The 17,209-nt window shown below is 44.3% G+C and overlaps 1 protein-coding gene across 5 annotated transcripts in view; it reads right to left on the reverse strand.

Annotated features, from left to right (window-relative positions):
- XXYLT1 (xyloside xylosyltransferase 1) overlaps positions 1 to 17,209 on the reverse strand; it is a 192,206-nt gene that overhangs the window by 148,500 nt on the left and 26,497 nt on the right. The window lies entirely within an intron of this gene.

The raw sequence follows: 17,209 nt of genomic DNA on the forward strand, positions 1-17,209 counted from the left end.
CCAACAAAGGATGAAGACATCAGCTCAACCCGCGATTAGAGCAGACAAGAGTACTAACGGGACGCTGAGTTGGGTTTCCTTGTCTAACTCTATTCCAGAAGATGAGAAGTATGGCCCATACGCAGCCCCAGCTTCACACTTGATACCAAATGACCATGCACTTGTCCCACAGGTCTTGCAAGTTTTCCTGTTGCTCCATGTGCCCCCACAGGATCTAGATCCTTCTACGACACACAGGAGGCACTCAAGCCAGAAGGCTGGGTGTTCCTCCACCTTCTTCCTCAGTGCTCCTAAGAGTTCTGCAAACGCCACCATCTTCTTTGGTACGTGACAGGACAAGTCTGCCACACTTCATCCTAGCTGCTCAATCACCACCTCATCGACTCCGAAGAGCCCACCTGAACAGGTGCCAGCAGCAAAAGGCAAAGCCACATGAACCCCTGACTGCCCTGTTTACACTGTCACTTGCCCTGCCAGCAGAATAGACAGTGGCGAGTGGTGCCCTTGAAGCTCTCCAATAGGCAGGCTCCACTCCACCACTCACCTTTCCCCTTTCCCTCCACCTGCCCTTCCAGTCTCATGGTGTTGCCTGCACTACCTGCACTTCCAGAGCCATTGGTGGCCGCGGCCCTGTAAGCCACCGTCTGCTCTTCCTTACTGTTGGTTCTGCTTTTGGCCTATATTTCACTTTTCTTTTTTTTTTTTTTTTTTGAGATGGAGTCTCACTCTGTCCCCAGGCTGAAGTGCAGTGGTGCAGTCTCGGCTCACTGCAACCACCTCCTGGGTTCAAGTGATTCTCCTGCCTCAGTCTCCCGAGTATCTGGGACTACAGACGCCTGCCACCACCCCCAGCTAATTTTTTGTCTTTTTAGTAGAGAAGGGGTTTCACTGTGTTAGCCAGGATGGTCTCGATCTCCTGACCTTGTGATGTGCCTGCCTCGGCCTCCCAAAGTGCTGGGATTACAGGCGTGATCCACCACGCCTGGCCTATTTCTCTTATTTCTTATATATGTATCTCTTTCTTTTTTTCGAGACAGAGTTTCACTCTTGTTGCCCAGGCTGGAGTGCAGTGGCACAATCTCGGCTCACTGCAACCTCTGCTTCCCAGGTTCAAGTGTTTCTCCTGCCTCAGCCTCCCAAGTAGCTGGGATTACAGGGGCCCACCACCATGCCTGGCTAATTCTTCTATTTTTAGTAGAAACAGGGGTTTCACCATGTTGGCTAGGCTGGTCTCAAACTCCTGACCTCAGGTGATCCACCCACCTCAGCCTCCCAAAGTGTTGGGATTACAGGCATGAGCCACCGCCCGGCCTGTATCTCTTACATAGCTTATTTCTCTTATATTTCTTTTTAACCTATATCTCTCTTAGTTCACCTTTCCTTTTATTCTTGAGTCTCTTTTAATTTCTAAAACACTATTAAATTTAGAAAACCTTTGTTACTTTTTTTATTTTTAATTTTTGTGGATACAGAGTATGTGTATATATTTATGGAGTATATGAGATATTTCCATACAAGCATACAATGCATAATAATGATATCAAGGTAAGAGGTATCCATCACCTCAAGCATTTATCCTTTGTGTTACAAACAATCCCATTATTTTAGTTATTTGAAAATGTATAATTAAACTATGTTTTACTGTAGTCATCCTATTGTGATAGCAAATACTAGGTCTTACTCATTCTTTGCAAATATTTTTTGTATCCATTAACCATCTCCTCCTCCCCCAACTCACTCCACTACTTTTCCCAGCCTCTGATAAGCATCATTCTCATCTCTTATCTCCATGAGTTTAACTGTTTTAATTTCTACCTCCCACAAATAAGAACATGCAAAGTTTGTCTTTCTGTGACTGGCTTATGCCACTTAACAAAATGATCTCTGCTTCCATCACTGTTGTTGCAGATGACAGGATCTCATTCTTATTGATGGCTGAATAGTACTCCATTTTGTATATGTACTGTCTTATCTTTCCGTTCATCAGCTGATGGAACCTTAGGCTGCTTCCAAATCCCAGCTATTGTGAATAGTGCTGCAGTAAACGTGGGGGTGCAGATATGTCTTCAATATACTTAATTCCTTTCTTTTGGGTATATATCTACCAGTGGGATTGCGGGATCATATGCTAGCTCTATTTTCAGTTCTGTTCTCCATAGTGATTGTACTAACTTACTTTCCCACCAACGGTATATGAAGGTTCCCTTTTCTCTGCATCCTCACCAGCATTTGTTACTGCCTGTCTTTTGGAGAAAAACCATTTGAACTGGAGTGAGATGTTATCTCATTGTAGGTTTGATTTGCATTTTTCTGATGATCAGTGATATTGAGCACCTTTTCATATACCTGTTTGCCATTTGTATGTCTTCTTTGGAGAAACATCTATTCAGATATTTTGCCCAATTTTTAATTAGATTATTAAATTTTTTTCCTACAGAGTTGTCTGAGCCCCTTATATAATCTGGTTATTAATCCCTTGTCACAGTTTACAAACATTTTCTCCCATTCTCTGGGCTCTCTCTTCACTTTGCTGATCGTTTCCTTCACTGTGCAGAAGCTTTTCAACTGGATGTGATCCCATTTGTCCATTTGTACTTCGACTGCCTATGCCTGTGGCGTATTACGCAAGAAATCTTTGCGAAGTCCAACGACCTGGAGAGTTTCCCCCAATGTTTTCTTCTGGTAGTTTCATAATTTGTGGTCTAGATTTAAGTCTTTAATCCACTTTGATTTTTTTATACGGCAAGAGAGAGAGGTCTAGATGCATTCTTCTGCATAAGGTTATCCAGTTTTCCCAGTTCCATTTATCAAAGAGATTGTCCTTTCTCCAGTGTATGTTCTTGGAACCATTGTCAAATATGAGTTCATTGTAGATGTATGGATTTATTCCTCGGTTCTCTATCCTGTCGCATTGGTCTATGTGTCTGTTTTTACGCCAGAACCATGCTGTTTTGGTTGCTATAACTCTGTAGTATAACTTGAAGTCACATAATGTAATTCCTCCACTTTTATTCTTTCTGCTCAAGATAGCTTTGGCTATTCTGGGTCTTTTGTGGTTCCATATAAATTTTAGGATTTTTTTCCTATTTCTGTGAAGAATGTCATTGGTATTTTGATTGGGATTGCACTGAATCTGTAGATTGCTTTGGGTAGTATGGACAGTTTAACAATACTGGTTCTTCCAATCCATGAATATGGCATATCTTTCCATTTCTTGGTGTCCTCTTCAGTTTCTTGCATCAGTGTTTTATTGTTTTCATCCTAGAGAGCTTTCACTTGTTTGGTTAATTCCTAGGTATTTTATTTGTAGCAATTATAAATGGAATTACTTTCTTGATTTCTTTTCCAGATTGTTTGCTGTTGGCATATAGAAATGCTAATGATTTTTGTACATTGAATTTGTATCCTGCAACTTTACTAAATGTATTGATTAGTTCTAATAGTTTTTTGGTGGAGTCTTTAGGTTTTTCCAAATATGAGGTCATATCATCTGCAAACAAGGATAATTTGACTTCTTCCTTTCCCATTTGGATACCCTTTATGTCATTCTCTTGTCTGATTGCTCTAGCTAGGATTTCCAGTACTATGTTGCTATTCAACATAGTGGGCATCCTTGTTATTTCAGATCTTAGAGGAAAGGCTTTCAGTTTTTCCCTATTCAGCATGATATTTGCTGTGAGTCTGTTGCATATGGCTTTTATTATTTTGAGGTATGTTCCCTCTATACTCAGTTTTTTGAGGATTTTTATCATGAAGGGATGTTGAATTTTATCAAATGCTTTTTCAGCATCAACTGAAATGATCATATGGTTTTTGCCCTTCATTTAGTTGATATGATGTATCACACTGATTGGTTTGTGTATGTTGAACCATTCTTGTATCCCTGGGATAAATTCCACTTGGTCATGATGAATGATATTTTTTTTAATGTACTGCTGACTTTGGTTTGTTAGCATTTTGTTGAGAATTTTTGCATCAGTGTTCATCAGGGATACCAGCCTGTAGTTTTCTTTTACTGATGTGTCTGTCTGGTTTTTGGTATCAGGATAATTCTGGCCTCATAAAATGAGTTTGGAAGTATCCCCTCCTCCTCTATTTCTCAGAATAGTTTGAGTAGGGTTGGTATTAATTCTTCTTTAAATGGTAGAACTTAGCGGTGAAGCCATTGCATCCTTGGCTTTTCTTTGCTAGGAGACTTTTTATTATGGCTTTGATCTCATTACTTGTTATTGGTCTATTCAGGTTTTGGATTTCTTCACGATTCTTAGTAGGTTGTAGTGTCTAGAAACTTATCCATTTCTTCTAGGTTTTCCAATTTATTGGTATATAGTTGTTCACAGTAGCCACTAATGATCCTTTGAATTTGTGCAGTGTCTATTGTAATATCTCCTTTTTCATCTCTGATTTTATTTATTTGGGTCTTCTCTCTTTTTTTCTTAGTCTGGCTAAAGATTTGTCAATTTTATTTATCTTTTCAAAATACCAAAAAAACTTTTCATTTCATTGATCTTTTGTATTGTTTACTCTGTTTCAATTTCATGTATTTCTGCTCTAATTTTTATTATTTCTTTTCTTCTACTAACTTTGGGTTTGGTTTGCTGTTGCTTTTCTAGTTCTAAGACGCATCATTAAGTGGTTTATTTGAACTTTTTCTTCTTTTTTGATGCAGGCATTTATAGCCATAAACTTCTCTTAGTGCTGTTTTGCTGTATTTCATAGGTTTTGGTATGTTGTGTTTCTATTATCATTTGTTTCAAAAAATTTTTCAATTTCTTTCTTAATCTCTTCATTGACCCACTGGTCATTCAGAGGCATATTGTTCAGTCTCCATGTGTTTGTATAGTTTCCAAAATTCCCCTGTTATTAATTTCTAGTTTTATTCCATTGTAGTCAGAGAAGATACTTGATATTATTTCAGTTGTTTGGAATGTTTTAAGACTTGTTTTGCAACCTAGCATATGGTCTATCCTTGAGAATGATCCATGTGCTGAGCAGAAGAATGTGTATTCTGCAACTACGGAATGAAATGTTCTGTAAGTATCTATTAGGTCCATTTCATCTATGGTGCAGATTAAGTCTGATGTTTCTTTGTTGATTTTGTCTGGATGATCTGTCCAATGCTGAAAGTGGGGTGTTGAGGTCTCCAGCTATCATTGTATTGGGGTCTATCTCCATCTTTCACTCTGATATTTGCTTTATATATCTGAGTGCACTAGTGTTGGATGCATATATAACCATTATATCCTTATGCTGAATTGACCCCTTTATCATTGTACAATAACCTTGTCTCTTCTTATATTTTTTTTCTTGAAATCAATTTATCTGATACAAGTATAGCTACTTCTGCTCCTTTTTGGTTTCCATTGGCATGAAATATCTTTTGCCATACCTTTATTTTCAGTCTATGTGTGTTTTTATAAATGAAGTGTGTTTCCTGTAGGCAATAGATCATTGGGTCTTAAAAAAAAATCTATTCATTCACTCTTTGTCTTTTGATTGGAGAGTTTAGTCCATTTACACTCAATGTTATTATTGATTAAGTAAGGACTTACTCCTGCCATTTTGTTATTTGTTTTCTAGTTGTTTTCTGGTCTTCCCTTTTAGTAAAGGTGATTTTCTCTGGTGCTATGTTTTATTTTCATGCTTTTTACTTTTTCATATCCATTGTGTTTTTAGACTTGAGGTTGCCACGAGATTTGCAAATAATATTTTATAACACATTATTTTAAACTGATGACAAATTAACACTGATTATATAAACAAACATACTAAAAAACAAGCAAAAAGAAAACTAATAAAAACTAAACTTTAACTTCATCTCCCCACTTTTTAACTTTGTTGTTTCTATTTACATTTTGCTGTACTGTCTGTCTTGAAAAGTTATTATTTCTTATTGGTTTATCTTTTCATCTTTGTACTTAAGATATGAGAAGTATACACATTGCAATTATAGTGTTTTAACAGTCCGTGTTTTTCTCTGCACTATTACCAGTGAACTTTCACCTGCAGATGATTTCTTACTGCTATTACCATCCTTTTATTTCAGATTGAAGAAATCCCTTTAGCATTTCTTTTTTTTTGGAGACAGAGTTTCGCTCTGTTGCCCAGCATGGAGTGCAGTGGTGCGATCTCGGGTCACTGCAAGCTCTGCCTCCCGGGTTCACGCCATTCTCCTGCCTCAGCCTCCCGAGTGGCTGGGACTACAGACGCCTGCCACTAAGCTTGGCTAATTTTTTTTTTTTTTTTTTTTTTTTTTTTTTGTGGAGATGGGGTTTCACCATGTTAGCCAGGATGGTCTCGATCTCCTGACCTTGTGATCCACCCGCCTTGGCCTCCCAAAGTGCTGGGATTACAGGCGTGAGCCACCGCGTCTGGCCAGCATTTCTTGTACGATAGGTCTGGTATTGATGAAATCCATCAAGCTTTTGTTTTTCTGGGTAAGTCGTTATTTCTCCTTCATGTTTGAAGGATTTTTTTTTTTTTTTTTTTGAGATGGAGTCTCACTCTGTTGCCCAGGCTGGAGTGCAGTGGCACAATCTCAGCTCACTACAACCTCTGCCTCCCAGATTAAAGCGATTGTCCTGCCTCAGCCTCCCAAGTAGCTGGGATTACAGGCGTCTGCCACCATGCCTGGCTAATCTTTGTATTTTTAGTAAAGACGGGGTTTCACCGTCTTGGCCAGGCTGGTCTTGAACTCCTGACCTCAAGTGATCCACCCGCCTCAGCCTCCCAAAGTGCTGGGATTACAGGTATGAGCCACCACACCCAGCCTGAAGGATATTTTTGCCATATATGCTATTTAAGTTTTTTCCCTTCGACACTTTAAGTATGTCATGCCACTCTCTCCTGGCCTGTAAGGTTTTCACCAAAAAGTCTGCTGTCAGATGTATTGGAGCTCTATTTTATGTTATTTCTTTATCTTGCTACTTTTAGGATCCTTTCTTTATTCTTGACTTTTGAGAGTTTGATATTAAATGCCTTGAGGTAGACGTCTTTTGGTTAAATCTGCTTGGTGTTGTATAACCTTCCTGTACTTGAATATTTGTATCTTTCTCTAGGTTGGGGAAGTTCTCTGTTATTATCCCTTTAAATAAACTTTCTACTGCTGTCTCTCTCTCTACCTCCTCTTTAAAGCCAGTAACTCTTAGATTTGCCCCATTGAGGCTATTTTCCAGATCTCATAGGCATGCTTCATTCTTTTTTACTCTTTCGTCTCCTCTGACTGTTCTTTCTTGCTTGCTTGCTCTCTTGCTTGCTTGCTTGCTTTTCTTGCTTTCTTGCTTTCTTTTTTTGAGACAGGGTCTGGCTCTGTCATCCAGGCTGGAGTGCAGTGGGGCAATCTTGCCTCACTGCAACCTCTGCCTCCCAGGCTCAAGCCATCCTCCCAGCTCTAACTGTGAATTTTCACATAGCCTCTTAAAGTTTCCTGTTTCATTTTTCTACTTGATTAATTCTACTATTAGGAGATTCTGATGCATTCTTCAGTATGTCAATTGCATTTTTCAGCTCCAGAATTTCTGCTTGATTGTTTTTAATTATTTCAATTTGTTTGTTAAATTTATCTGATAGGATTCTGAATTCCTTCTCTGTGCTATCTTGAATTTCTTTTAGTTTCCTCAAAACAGCTATTTTGAATTCTCTGTTTGAAAGATCACATATCTCTGCTTCTCCAAGACTGGCCCCTGGTGCCTTAATTTAGTTCACTTGGTGAGGTCCTATTTTCCTGGATGGTCTTGATGCTAGTGGATGTTTGTAGGTGTCTGGCCATTGAAGAGTTAGGTATTTATTGTAGTCTTTGCAGTCTGGGTTTGTTTGTACTCATCCTTCTTGGGAAGGCTTTCCAGGTATTCAAAGGACGTGGGTGTTGTGATCTAAGTTTTTGGTCACTGCAGCTGTATCTGCATTAGGGGGCATACCAAGCCCAGCAAAGCTGTGGTTCTTGCAGATTTGTAGATGCACCACCTTGATGGTCTTAGATCACATCTGGAAGAATTCTCTGAATTAACAGGCAGAGACTCTTGTTCTCTTCCCTGACTAACTCCTAGATGAATGCAATCTCCCTCTCTCTCTCTCTCTCTCTCTCTCTGTCTCTGGCTGAGCTGCCTGGAGCTTGAGGAGGGGTGACACCCCTGTCACTATCACAGCTGGGACTGCACTTGGTCAGATTTGAAGCCAGCATAGCACTGAGTTTTGCCCGAGGCCTGCTATAACCACTAGCTGACTACTGTCTATGTTCACTCAAGGCCCTAGGGCCCTACAATTAGCAGGTGGCAAAGACTGCCAGGCTTGTGTCCTTCCCTCAAGGGCAGTGAGTTCTCTTGGGCCCCAGACAGGTCCAGAGATGCTATCTGTGAGCCAGGGCCTGCAATCGGAAGCCCTAGAAATCTACCTGGTGCTCTATTCTACTGGGGCTAAGCTGGCAACAAAACCACAAGATAAAGTCCTTCCCACTCTTCCCTCCTCTTTCTCCAGGCAGAGGACTCTTTCCCTGTGTCCACTACCACCACAGGCCCATGGGGAGTACTGCCAGGGCGCCACCAATGTTCACTTAATGCCCAAGGACTCTTTAGTCATCTTGTGGTGAATCCTGCCAGTCCTGGGACTCTCTTCAGGGCAGTGAGCTCCCCTCTGGCCCGGGGTAGGTCCAGAAATGCTATCCCAGAGCCAAGGCCTGGAACTGGGGACCCCAAGGGCCCAGTTGGTGCTCTCCCTATGTCTGAGCTGGTATCTAAGCTGCGAGACACAGTCCCCTTTATTCTTCCCTCTCCTTTACTCAAGCAGAAGGAGTCTCTCCTCGTAGCCACTACGGCTGTGAATGTGCTGGATCCCATCTGAAGCCAGCAGGTCTCAGAGTCTCACCCAAGGCCCATGGTATGTACTACCTGGTTACCACTGCTGATTATTCAGGGCCCAGGGGCTCTTTCGTCAGCAGGTGACGTTTCCTGCCATTACTGGGTCCTTCCCTTCAAGGCAGTAGGTTCCCTTCTGGCCCAGCATGTCTAGAAATGTCATCTAAGATCTAGGGCATGGAATGGGGGCCTCATGACTCTGCTTGGTGCCTTATCCTACCGTGACTGAGCTGGTAGCCAAGTTGCAAGACAAAGTCCTCTTTACTCTCTTCTCTTCTAACAGAAGGAGGGGATCTCTTTTGGAGCTGTGAGCTGTGCTTTCTGGGTTTAGGGGATGGGGGATACAAGCGCTCCCTTGGCCACCCTGGCTGGTGTCTCATTAGGTCATGTAACCCCCAAGTCCACTGGCTCTGAGCCCAGCACAGCACTAGGACTTGCCTGGGTGTTGCAGTCCTTGTGGCCTGGTTTATTTAGAACCCCAGAACACTTTAACCTATGGTGACAAGGCTTGCTGGAACTCAAGTTCTGACTGCTGAGATGGGTGATTCTCCTCTGTCTAGGCTGGTCTAAATGCTCCCTCCGTGGGCATCGGCTGAGTTCTGCCCACTGTTGGCAGCAATGAGTTCCAATGCAAAGTCCCACAACTGCTGCACTCTCCATCCCCGTCACACAGCTTCTCTCTTAGCACCATGTGGCCACCGCCACAGGGATGGAGTCAGTGATCAAGACTGTCTCTCCTACCCTCTGCAGTGCTTCTTTCAGTAATATGAAGTTAAAACCAGGTACAGTGATCGCTCACCTGATTTCTAGTGCCCATGAAGGTGCTTTTTTGGTGTAGATAGTTGTCAAATTTGGTGTTCTGGTGAGGAGGATGATTGGTGGAGGCTTCTATTTGGCCACCTTGCTCCACCTCCAGCCTAAACTTAAAAAAACTTGCATGCCACATTGGTCCTCATCATTCCCTAAAACTTGTTTTATGTAACACTTTAAATCTTCTGTCTCATTATAAAAGTCTTTTTAAAAAATATCTTCACGCTTCTCTTCTAATGTACTGTTTTCCTTTATCCTTTTCTGGCTACTGGTTTGTTTTTTTGTTTGTTTTTAATACTTTTTTTCAGATACAGAATCCAGACCAGTTCCTGCTATTTTCCAACAGAAATCTCAAATTATGTTTCTCATTCCCACACCCCCTCCACTTCCTCTCACCCCTGCCCCTGCAACCTCTCTGACAGCTTTCCCTACCTCCTGCCTTCCCCACTGTCCCATTCTGTTATACCTCCAGAATTGTTTTCCAAATAGAGAAATTCATTTTTCTCTCTCTCCTTGGCTTCAAGACCTCCAATGACTCGTCGCTCCCTTAGTTACAGTCCAAATCCTCTAGCAAGGCCTATAAGCCCCTGCAGTAGTGGCTCTGGCTACGTCTCCCGCCCTCCCTGCCTCTTGTGACTGGGCAGCACTGAACCAGGCAGTCTCCCATCTACTGACCACACCTAGATGACCTACATCCTTGCACGCCTGTACTTGCTCTTCCCACCGTCTGTAATTACCTCTCCCAGCCCCCACCTGCCTGGTAAGATCCTATCCAGTTTCCCAATCCTCCCCTCCAGCCTTCCCGCAGCCTCCCACAATTCACCATGCCCTTCCTAACACCCTACATCGCATGGGGGCTCCACTTACCCTGTCTGACTCACTTCACAGGGCTCTGTTTCTCTATCTGCTGCATGGGGCACTCCTTGTAGCCAGAGGCCGTGACTGCTCTGTGCCTTGTATCCAGCCACTGGCCACATGACAGGCCATCCATATATCCATACGGTTTTGCTAAACTAAGTGAACTGCACTTTGGGCAAGTAACTAAACCTCTCTGAGCCCTAATTTCTTCATGGGTAATACAGGACTGACAACATGTACTTCCTGTGGTGTCTGTCAGGGCTATCTGGAACACACATTCAGCCCGGGGGCTGCCACACCATGCTTATTCCTAAGTGTTAGTATTGAGCCTCCTCCCAGTCCCCTAAATGCCTTCTCCCCACAGATCAGTTTTCACTCCTAAGCCAGCTTTTCCCTCGGAGCCTCATTACACCTCCAAATCATCCCTATTTGCTGGATTTACACAAGAAGCTGGAAGCTGACAAGAGTGTTCTCACAGGAGGGAAGGCCTCTGTATTCACTAAGAAGGAAGAGAAAGAACGGATCTGCGCAGGCATACACGCAGAGCAGGGCTGCTGCAGCCAAACTAAGGGAGATGAAGAGCTATCCACAGCCAGCTCACTCCCTACTGGCGCCATCTCACCCCAAAGCTTCACAGGAGACAACTGCATCCCATCAGCATTAATAGACTTATGAGGACAAACTGTACTCAGTACATTGTTCCAAGCGCTGTGCTGCCAAGCCTGCACCCATGAATATTTCATATAATAAATCTGCTTAAAGATAAATGCGTATGTTTCATGGAATAGACTTTATGCAGCAAGAGGCAAACCATAGACACTGCAAGTGTGAATCAAAATGCCCAGGCCTCCCAAAGACTAAAACAGGTTTGTAAACTAACCTTCCCAAGGACGGGCTGGCACATGTCATACTCCGGCGGCCTTTGCCCAGACCAGGGGCTGATGCCTGGCAGTGGGGCAGGGGGCAGCAAAGCAAGAGTGAAGAGAGGAAATGAGAGGGACGGGGGAGAGAAAAGGCCACCCCTTCGACCTCCCCTCCTCCCTTCCAAGTCCCCCACCTCCAGAGCTGCAAGAACATACAACCTGGGAAACCAGGAATATAAGATGACTCCCATACTGAAGGCAATTGACCAATGAGAACACCCAAAACAATGGTTAATGCCAATCTGGAATATATGATTTTTAGGAATGTAGACAAAAAAGTCTGATCACGATTTGTAGGTTTTATTAATTTGTTTACATACACATACTTAAAAATCCTGTTGATTATAAAATACTATTTTTCCCACACCCAGCTTACAAAATAATTTCTCTTCAAACCCTTCGTGTGCATCAACAGCAATGCCTTTATGAAGCCCAGAGTCAAGCTGCGTCCCCCAGAGCACATCCTCCTCACCAGCTGTTTAGGATGTGTTGGATACAGTTCCCTGTGAATTTATGTAGAATGCTGGCATCAGAAATGTCACCCCAACCCACAAGAACCCATGTTCATATCATGAGGGCAGTTGGGTGTTGTTTTTAATCACCTAATGACATTTCTCATAGTAGGGTTCTTCAATGGCCTATAATCATATATTTGTAGCCATTCACTAACCTTCAGGAATATCCCGCCCCAGGAATATCCTGCCCCAGAAATGATTAAATCTGTGTTAAATTTCTTTGCCTACTTTTATTTTTAATTAATTCTGCATCTAAATTCAGTAATGACTGAGCTTTCTCTTCAGGAAAACGTGTCCTCAAACAGTACATTGTTGTTCAAACTAAAACATGTAACTGAGAAAGTGCTGTGTGATATAAAAGACCTTGGAAAGGCTCAACTCTTTCGAAAGGGACAGTGTAGGGAGGAGGGGAAAGAGGTGAAGCTTGCCTCATATTCTACCATGCACAGCAAACTCAACACTTGTGATGCAGGGAGGCTGAAGCATCAGTCATGGCAGAGCCTGGTGCCAGGCAGAAGCAGGCGTCTTTGCCACCCAGCCCTGTGCTTGCTGGCACTGAGAGGCCTGACAGCCAGGCCACCGCTCCTCTAAACACTCCCTGGGGACATAAAGTCAGGCCAAGCCTTTAGCTCCATTTGGTGGAGAAAATTCATTTTATCACTCGGCCTGCCCCACTGGGAGTCAGGTCGCAGCCACACTCCTGAGCCAAGAAGGCAATTGGCAAGGGCTGGCCCCAAGCATGGCAAGACGCCAGGTTTCCAGGAAAGCCCAAGGCCTGTATGAAGAACAGCCGCTCCTCTGGCCACAGATAGCAATGCCACAGGTCGGCCGAAGGCCAAGGGTCTGCCCTTCTCCTCCCCATGCTCCGCCAGAGACCATCCCTCTGCACAGCTATCGGAGGGAAGGTGACGGCACAAAGCTCAGGCACACTCTCCCCAAGTCCAGCAATCCTGGTGCCCCTGACAATGCTGAATCCACCTCCTGCAGGAACCACAAATAGGTTTCAACTTGTCCTGAGGGGCTGCCTGGAGCAGAGGCAGGAAGGATTCTGCAACAACATCTGGACTCTGCAAGGAAGGCTGCCATCAGCAGAAATGTCCACCAGGGGGCTGGCCAGCTCGCCTCCCATGTAGTTATCATCCAAGCTCAGTGGGCGCAACATTTAGGCTGTGATCACCCCAATGATGAGGAGTCGGTGCCTCCCGAGACTAAGAATGAACTCATTGTGAAAAGCACAATCCGCGGTTCAGATGCTAAGATGCCACCTAGTCACCTGGCAACCCTGGTCCAAGTACTTCAACACCCTAACTCCTCCGCACAATGGGAGTCATGTGACTGTCTCACAGGGCTCTTAGGAGGAACATAATGGGAGCTCAATAAAGGACAGCTGACACTGCCATTACTCTATTCCAATAGTTGGGAAGTTTTTTCCATATAAGAACACCTAGATTAGATAAAAGAATACGTTCCATATTTACACAGTGCCAAGATACTGCAGGCACTAATAAAAGCTAACTGGTAAGGGCAGGCACAGCGGCTCATGCCTGTAATCCCAGCACTTTGGGAGGCTGAGGTGGGTGGATGCCCTGAGCTCAGGAGTTCCAGACCAGCCTGGGAAACATGGCGAAACTCCATCTCTACCAAAAATACAAAAAATTAGCCGGGCATGGTGGTGCACATGGTGGTGCAACTCAGGAGGCTGAGGTGGGAGGATCACTTGAGCCTGGAAGGTAGAGTTTGCCGTGAGCCAAGATCTCCCTACTGCACTCCAGCCTGCTGGGTGACAGAGTGAGACCCGGTCTCAAAAAGAGCTATGGCAATGCTCCACTGGAAGGTAGTTCCAGGTCCTTCCTCCTGCCACATTCAGCCCGCATCTGGATCCCACCTCTGCTGGGGGCTGCCCAGGGCCCACCTAGGTTCCTTCCACACTCTTCATGCTTAGCATGGAGTACCTATTTGCAAAACATGCTTCTAAAGTCACTAAAACGGGCCGGGCGTGGTGGCTCATGCCTGTAATCCCAGTACTTTGGGAGGCCAAGGTGGGTGGATCACCTAAGATCGGGAGTTCGAGACCAGCCTGGCCAACATGGCGAAACCCCGTCTCTACTGAAAATACAAAAATTCGCCGGGTGTGGTAGCACATGCCTGTAACCCCAGCTACTAGGGGAGCTGAGGCAGGATTGCTTGAACCTGGGAGGCGGAGGTTGCAGTGAGCTGAGATTGTGCCACCGCACTCCTGCCTGGGCAACAGAGCGAGACTCCATCTCAAATAAAAAAAAAGTCACTAAAACGATCCAAACCTATAGGTAGATCAAACACAATTCTGAAATGAAGAGGTCTTAAGGTATCAGAAAAGTCACTAAGTAAAGACATCTGCTTCCCAATTGGAAGTGGCCTCTCCCACTCTCCCACCCTCAGGCCTAGTCAAACCCGGCAGAACACCAAGGCCGACCTGAAGAAGCGGGGCGGGTCTTTCAGGACCGACACCTACTTGGCACATTCCCAAGGAGGAGCTGTTCACACCTTCTTGAAGCAAGGGCAGGTGTCCTGTGATGCCCGGTATCCATACACTTGGAGGAGAAGCAAACGAAATGACAGGCTCTGAGGCTGGTGGCTGGGGACACAGTAGACCCCACTATGGGCCCCATGGAATTTAAATAAGAGCACAGCTATTCTGTGTCCTGATTTTCATGTCTGAAGTTATATCAAAGGTGTTTCCTTAAACGAAGTTTTCCTGGAGCAACAGACAGATGATTGAGTGATGGATGGGCAGAGCTACACTACCTATTGATCTCTTCCCAAGGCTTGTCAGCAATTCCAACAAGAACTGGAGGAAAAATGACTTTCTGGGAAAACAAAACATTGTTTTCCAATTAACCTGCACCATGAATGTGAAGGCACATTTCCAGAATGGAAGAAAAATCTGCTAACGGACTGGGAGTCTTTCATTCCTACACCCATGCCAGACACCTGAACACCCCAGGGCCTATGCACTGTCTACTCTGCTCAGAGAACCCTCCCCCAGAACCTTCTCCTGACTGAATCCTTCTAGCCATTCAGCCATTCAAATGTTACCTCCAGAGATTTTCCCTCACCAAAAAAGTAGCTACCACCCTCACCACCAACACACACACACACATGCACACAACACACACACACACATGCACACATCAGTCCTGGCTATTGCATGACCAGATTCATTTCCTTCATAATACTTACCACCAAACATGTCATATTTTTCAGTGTTTAGTCACTCACTGCCCATCTCTCCCCAGCTCCCAGCCAGCCTGTAAGGCACCATGAGGGCGGGACCTTGTCTGTCTTACTCATTGCTGCATATCCAGCTCTTAGTCAAGTGCTTCACATGCAGTGGAGACTCTGTAAATGCTTGCTGCAGGTAGAAATGAGCAAATAAACGGGCAGAGAGGAGGGGCCATGGGACAACTGTTTCAGACACAGAATGTTGCCCCGTGGCCCTGCAGCACCTGGGAACTCAGCAGTTCCTTCCTACCCCAGTATCTCCCACGGGCATGTCATGTGCTTCTCCATCTCCACCCAGCCCTCACCCAAAGAGAAAGATTTCCTCCACATGGGACTTTTTCTAAACATTCCAGAGCACAGGCCTCCTTCTCACCTTTAACCTGCTAGACAGAAGACCCGGGCTACAGTATCTCACTTTGTCAGTAGGAGCTGTTGTCTCCATTTTACACCCAACCTGCAAACTACTGATACGACATTGATGACTGGAGGAACACCAGGGTTCTTGGTCTTGCGCTGACAGGATTAACGACACGGACACACGTGGAGTGGTTTTAAGGAGCGAAAAGTTTAATGGGCAAGAAAGAAGGAAGAAAGAAGGGAACAGCTCCCCCGTACAGAGAAAAGGGACAGGGTTTGGAACAAAGAGAAACAAAGTGTGGTGGAAAAGTGGGAGGTTACATGGGAGGCTGGAGGAGATGGGGTCTGATCTGCATAGGGCCCAGGGGATTGATTTGACCAGGTATGTTATTTACATAGCATGCAGAAAAACCTGGCCCTCCCACCTTAGCCCTTTTAATATGCAAATGTAGGGCGCCAGGATGTTCTGAACACAAGGTGTTATCTGGAGGTGGCCATGACACTTGGTACACCCGGTGACGAGAAGAGGGTGGGAATCGCCATGTTAAGTGAACACAGTTTCTAATGGCTGGCATTCACATATCAAAGCTTGCTGGCCCGGCCCTTCAAGACACCTTTTCTGTTAGAAAAGAGATGGTTCAGCAACCCAAATGCCCATCAATGATAGACTGGATTAAGAACATGTGGCACATATACACCATGGAATACTATGCAGCCATAAAAAAGGATGAGTTCACGTCCTTTGTAGGGGCATGGATGATGCTGGAAACCATCATTCTCAGCAAACTATCGCAAGGACAAAAAAACCAAACACTGCATGTTCTCACTCATAGGTGGGAAGTGAACAATGAGAACACTTGGACACAGGAAGGGGAACATCACACACCGGGGCCTGTCATGGGGTGGGGGGAGGGGGGAGGGATAGCATTAGGAGATATACCTAATGTAAATCACAAGTTAATGGGTGCAGCACACCATCATGGCACATGTATACATATGTAACAAACCTGCATGTTGTATACATGTACCCTGGAACTTAAAGTACAATAAAAAAAAATTTAAAAAAACAAGAGATGGTTCAGGGATTGTTTCTTATTATAAGAAAATTTCCACTGAGAACCTTTACCCTAACTCTCTGCCTAAAAATTATTTCTTTATAACTCCTGTATTACTACTTCAGAATAGCCGTGCCCGAATCTAAATTTTATGTCTGAAATTATATCAAAAGTGTTTCCTTAAATGAGGTTTTCCTGGAGTGACAGACAGATAATTGAGTGATAGATGGGTAGAGCCACAGGTCTATTGATCTCTCTTTTCTCAGTCACTAACATGTCCTGAAAACACTATCATTCTCAGTGGCTGCCTGTTGCCCCCACCAAAAACTTGAGCTCACTTTGAAAACAAAGGTCTCCAAGGGTAAGTGGTAAATGCTCTGAATTTGGTTCGCTTTAAATGGAAAAGGTAACAGTCATAATGGATGTGCAGTTTTTACAAGGAAAGAAAAAGACAGAAGCAAAGGCCGGGCCCCTCCCTCATGTGACGATTATCGCTTCTGCACGATGTCCTGGATGGACTAATAATTGAACTTTGTCAGGCAGTACCACAAACAGCTGAAGAGGGGAAAAGCAGCCTGCCC

The sequence above is a fragment of the Hylobates moloch genome, unplaced genomic scaffold (genome assembly GCF_009828535.3).
Source record: "Hylobates moloch isolate HMO894 unplaced genomic scaffold, HMol_V3 SCAFFOLD_13, whole genome shotgun sequence".
Classification (NCBI taxonomy): Eukaryota; Metazoa; Chordata; class Mammalia; order Primates; family Hylobatidae; genus Hylobates; species Hylobates moloch.